At 40.2% G+C, this 6,244-nt stretch overlaps 1 long non-coding RNA gene across 2 annotated transcripts; it reads right to left on the reverse strand.

Annotated features, from left to right (window-relative positions):
• Nucleotides 1-4,161: 4,161 nt before the first annotated feature.
• LOC106578345 (uncharacterized) lies at nt 4,162-5,922 on the reverse strand. 2 transcript variants are annotated; one of them, XR_001322423.2, is made up of 3 exons: nt 5,785-5,922; nt 5,299-5,381; nt 4,162-4,900 (listed from the first exon to the last, which is right to left on the reverse strand). It is a non-coding gene; the product is annotated as an uncharacterized lncRNA (long non-coding RNA). The 2 variants fall into 2 exon arrangements; XR_001322424.2 differs by lacking the exon at nt 5,785-5,922 and adding an exon at nt 5,683-5,778.
• Between the last annotated feature and the right edge of the window lie 322 nt (nt 5,923-6,244).

Raw genomic sequence — 6,244 nt, forward strand, 5'->3', positions numbered from 1 at the left:
ATTCCATGTGTAACTCTGTGTTGTTTTTTGTTTCGCACTACTTTGGTTTATCTTAGCCAGGTCGCAGTTGTAAATGAGAACTTGTTCTCAACTAGCCTACCTGGTTAAATAAAGGTGAAATTAAAAATAAATCAAATTGAACTCAAAAGCTCCCAATATTTCTTTGGTTCATCAAATTTGGAGAGACCTATGGTGACCTACCTCTGAAAACAAGGTCCTAGAGCGGACTACACAATAACTCTATTATTATAGGTAAAAACTCAGTTTACCGTTTTAACTTGCGGCCGCTTGTGTTTTGTGCAGTCCATCCAGGAAGCCCATTCACAGCTGTAGATTTTCACCGTCTCTGCTCTCTTTTTGCCACTCCTGGCAAGCTCGCCATTTATGACGTGGAAATATTTGGTCAATCATATTTCACAAATACTGGAGCCTGTGAGTTCAAATACTTTTTATTACTTCATAATAAAAGCCGAGCTGGATCATGAATACAACTCCGTTCTAGTCTTGGCACAGACTACTTATACATTTGTCCTCCTTACGTCATACTCATAGTAACTCCTCTTAATGGCTCATCACCTCTGGCATTTAGCCACCGTTATAATATTGCCTTCATATTAGGACATGCAACCTGTAGTCACAGAAATATTTTAATGCATGTAGGACCATAGCAACAGACCTTAGCACTCTACAGGAATAACCAATACATGTCATCCTGCTAACACCTCTGAAAGGGATGCTCCTGTTCTGGAAAAACCCAAGAGGTGTAACCATATCAACAGTAAATAGTTGGCCATAACAGTTACAAGAATAACCACCAGCATGTCTAATGGTGTCAAATGACCCAAAGCACATAACTAGTTTTGCTGGAAGACAGGTTGATAAACAGGTTAATGTTAAGCCCTGCATGTTTTTATCCAAAGTCTCATGGAATGTAGGCCTACATTGAACACCACAAATTGGCTGCTATTTCCATGGTAAAATGTTATGGGATCCATTTTCTCCATTGTTTTTGATGATAGGCCACTCTGGTAGGCATACATTATGATCAAATAGCCACAGTAGCCTATGTGACCACTGTCTGAAACTGGAACTTAAAGCGGATACAACCTCCGTGTTCTAGGTAAACGCGCGCTGGAAGTTGCACAGAATTTACACAATGTTGAAGTTTGCGCTCAGCAAAAAATAAAATTAGAGGGAACATTGCTTGAAGAATGTCATTTCCAGTGCTATCGAGTTGACAACACCGATTGGAAGTTGAGTGTTGAGCCTATATCTTCTCTATATCTATCTGTCCGGGTGGCTGGTCTCAGACCATCCCGTAGGTGAAGAAGCCGGATGTGGAGGTCCTAGACTGGTGTGATTACACGTGGCCTGCGGTTGTGAGGCCGGTTGGACGTACTGCCAAATTCTCAAAAAGGATGTTGGAGGCGGCTTATTGTAGAGAAATTATCATTCAATTATCTGGCAACAGCTCTGGTGGACATTCCTGCAGTCAGCATGCCAATTGCAAGCTCCCTCAAAACTTGAGATATCTGTGACATTGTGTTGTGTGGAAAAACTGCACATTTTAGAGTGGCCTTTTATTGTCCCCAGCACAAGGTCCACCTGTTTATTGATCATGCGGTTTAATCAGCTTCTTGATATGCCACACCTGTCAGGTGGATGGATTATCTTGGGAAAGGAGAAATGCTCACTAACAGGGATGTAAACAAATGTGTGCACAAAAATGAAGAGCAATAAGCTTTTTGTGCATATGGAACATTTCTGAGATTTTTTATTTCAGCTCATGAAACATTGTAGGGGGTGGCTTTAGCACTGACCCAGAAAGCTGACAGACAGGAATTCCCGAAACAGAGATACACTATATACAAATTAGTGGATTCGGCTATTTCAACCACCCCCATTGCTGACAGGTGTATAAAATCAAGCACACGGCCATGCAATCTCCATAGACAAACATTGGTAGTAGAATAGCCTTACTGAAGCACTCAGTGACTTTCAACATGGCACCGTCATAGGATGCCACCTTTCCAACAAGTCAGTTTGTCAAATTTGAGGTCCATACAGAAATGGTTTGTAATGATCGGTGTGGAAGAACTTGACTGGCCTACACAGAGCCCTGACCTCAACCCCATTGAACACCTTTGGGATGAATTGGAACACCGACTGCGAGCCAGGCCTTATTGTCCAAAATCAGTGCCCAACCTCACAAATGCTCGTGGCTGAATGGAAGCATGTCCCCGCAGCAAATGTTTAAACATCTAGTGGAAAGCCTTCACAGAAGAGTGGAGGCTGTTATAGCAGCAAAGGGGGGACCAACTCCATATTAATGCCCATGATGATGGAATGAGATGTTTGACGAGCAGGTGTCCACATACTTTTGGGGATGTCGTGTAGCTTCCAACATACACCCCTGAAAAAGAGCCTCCCTATCAAGCGCACTGTCTAGATGAACGCTTCAGACTGCGGGTTTACCAAGAGGATGATGCACGGGACCATAAAAAAAATATTACCCAGGATGACAGACTAACTCCCAAACCACCCCGTCCCGACTGAGCCAATGCCTTGTTCAATACTCCCCACTTGGCAAACAGTTCCACCATATCAGTTCGACCAAGCATCACGAGTGCGCGTCCAATGCTGGGCAATCGTTTGGAGATTTTATATAAATAGAAACTAATGTTGGTGTAGCATACTGTTAATATTTAACCAATCTAAAGGCTGCCTACTGTAGTAGGCAATCTAAAGGCAATCTAAAGGCTGCCTACCACCTACCGTAGTAGGTAGCGCTTTTCCAGTAGGTTACTGCCATTTGGGATTGGAGTCGAAGGCAGCATCATTCACATTCCACCGAGCATAAGACGTTTTTAGCCACTGTAGCAGTGTGAGCAACTAGTGCTAGCAATTCAATTAACAGTTATTCCAAAATGGAAATATCAGACAGGAATAACAAGTAAGCAAGCAACAGGAATCAATCTCCTCAATGAATGAAGTTGACACCAACGAGAATAATTATCCTAAGATATAGGACTCCTCTCGCATTTTGCTTGGTCTGCTGCTCCATCATTGTGGCCATGACAGGTAAGTTGCATGCATGATATCATTCAGCACGTGTCAAACTCATTCCACGGAGGGCTGAGTGTCTGTGGGTTTTCGCTCCTCCCTTGGACTTAATTAATTTCACCGATTAGTAAGCAACTCCACTCACCTGGTTGTCTAGGTCTTAATTGAAAACAAAAAGCAAAAACCAGCAGACACTAGGCCCTGCATGGAATACAGGCTTTTTTCAGATAGCTAACTAATCTATTTTACTGTTTAAGAATGATTAATAGCCAGAATTGTGGTGTTTCACTCTGAAGCTAATATTGCATACCCGTGCATATTATTAAATGACCGATGTTCAAGATAACATGGTTATATATTTGTTTATTAATATTAAAAGGTTATATGATGCAATCTAATTAGATTAGAACGCCTAGGCTACTTCATCATAATGTACCGTAAATTCCGGACTATAAGCTGCAACTTTTTTCCCAGGCTTTGAACCTTGCGGCTTAAACAATGACGCGGCTAATATATGGATTTTTCCCGCTTTCAATTTTTTTTTCTCCAAAAAAACACATTCTGTGACGTGCTCAGTTTTTTGGCGGCATGAAGCTTTCATTAGACCAATGAAATTGCCGAACGGGTTAAGGTCAAACTACTTTTTTGTTTACTGTTTAGATTAAATCGAGCGCTCTCAAACTTCCCATCATTCTGATTACGGTAGTCATTTTGTCACCCTCATCATGGCAAAGACACGGAGAAATGCGTAGGATGCAGCTTTCAAGTTGAAGGCGATTGATCTGGCTGTTGGAAAAGGAAATAGAGCTGCTGCACGGGAGCTTGGTCTTAATAATGAGTCGATGATAAGACATTGGAAACAGCAGCGTGAGGAATTGACTCAGTGCAAAAAGACAACTAAAGCTTACTGCAAATTTTTTATTTTTTGTTACAAGCCGTGTTTCGTTAAAGCCTATTTATTTTTGTTACAAGCCGTGTTTCGTTAAAGCCTGTGTAAAGTTCATTTGTTTCAATGTACCGGTAGGCTCCTGCGGCTTATAGACATGTGCGGCTTATTTATGTTCAAAATAATATATTTTTTTTTATTCAGTGGGTGCAGCTTATATTCAGGTGGGCTTAATAGTCCGGAAATTACGGTAAGTTAAATGCATTGGATACAAAACAAATACTGGCATGTGATAAAGGGTGACATGTCCATTGTAATTCTATAAATGCATATCAAACAGGAATATATATATATTCAATTAAGTGAATACTATAATATATTAATGCATTTCTCCTTGCAGTCACCAGATGCTCAAGACTCAAAACCAGAAACATGTGGCGACTTCAACACTTGTAATTTTGAATAAATGTTAAACATTTTATTGAATTTCCTATACTTTTGCATGAGTCCTTAAAACACAGTCCAATGTACAAAATAAGTCATTTCCAGGTGAAGGACATCAAGGAGATTAACCTCCAACATTCATAAACTTGTTCAGTACATGAGGGCAAATTTAGTTTTGACAAGCACAGCACAGGAGTTTACAGGTTTATGTTCCAGCCCTTCACTAACACCCAATTCAACTAATTGTGGTCTAAATTGGAGACTTGCGTACAGTGCAATCCACTGGGATAGAAATCACATCTGTATTTGAGAATGAGCGTAATAAGTTAGGTTGTCCTGACATATCTGCATAATAAAGAATAACATAAGTGATTCTATTTCTATCTAACATTGTGATGTTGCACACTCCTGAATAATATTCTGGGATATGGTGATTATCCTGGTGGCCGGGAGGTTCGCAACAAGTTCTTTACATCTGCAGGGTGTCTAGGAGGAATGTCCTTCAACCTGGAACAAGCGGAGACCAGGGGAGAAATGAACCTCATCCCTCAAATTTCAGTGCTGGTTGAAGTTGCTGAAGCCACAACTACCTATATTAATGTTCAATTGTTTTGTTAACAGTTATGTATATTTTTGAGATTGGTCAAGCTGTTTACCGTAAGAGTAGAATAACTTAGCGTCTAATTTTATCAAGTAACACCAACCCCAATTGTGCAAAACAATAGGGGAAGGGAAAGTGGCAAAATAAAGTTAGCTAGGTAAACAGACACTGCATGAAGCTAGCTAGCAAAACAGACTCATCAACAGAATGTACAAGTAACTTGGCTAGCTAGCAAGCTTAGATTGAACAACACAGCTGGCTGCATTTCCTATGTTTTTCATCAGATGTTGTTAAAATGTCTTACCTCCAAACATGTCGGGCTTGACTGTTTTGTCCTGCCAAGCCAATGTAATGGAGTGAAACGCGATCAGGTGTCCACTTTAGTCCCTTTAAACAAAAGGAAAAAAATATTTGCTACATGTCTTTAGCTGGCTAGCAAGTTTACCAATTCATGATTGAAAAACTGTCTGGGTCTTTACAATTGACACATTGCGGAATCTACGATTAGTTAGATGAGTTGTTCATCTCTAAACAGCCAATAAGCAGGATGAGATCGCCTGCTAGCTAGCTATTGCGTATGACGTGTTAGCTAGCCAGGCAATGGGCTGATAAACATCTGAATTCACAATTCATATGAAAGTAATTTGAACATTAACATAATTTGTTAAATAAATAAACGTTACAGTACTTAGATTTTGCAAAGTTATTCCTTTTTCTTCTGAAAAATCTTATACAACCCGGTGACTTCTGTCCCCATTTATTCCGATTATTTTCAACATTTTTGCTGCACCTCAATGTGTTATGGGATAGCCTCCCTGGCGATGGATTCATGGGATTGAACATGCCAATTTTGACATTCAGCCTACAAATTCTGCCTTCCCCATCCTTGTTATCGCCAGATGATGTCTCGTTAAACTATCAATCCGCGCTAAATTCACCCACACAGCTGTTCTCAGTTGTAACCATTATTGGTCACCTCATTACCACTCCCTAAAAGATGATTGTAACCAAAGTCTTGCAAGATATAGTATGTTCGCCCTCTGGTTGATATTAGCTATGTTTCCATTAACTTGTTTCATGATTCTTTGTTGACATTTAGTAAGTTTGCATAGAAAATAGATGTGACAATTGCCTGCTAGGGTGAATTTCAATTTAACTATCTTGTGTTGATCAAAACATACCGTGTCGAATAAAGATGTCATGGCTGAAGTGTTTGCATTACCCATTTAGGCAAATTGCGCATTAATAAA

This window comes from Salmo salar, chromosome ssa19 (assembly GCF_905237065.1).
Source record: "Salmo salar chromosome ssa19, Ssal_v3.1, whole genome shotgun sequence".
NCBI classification, from domain to species: Eukaryota; Metazoa; Chordata; class Actinopteri; order Salmoniformes; family Salmonidae; genus Salmo; species Salmo salar.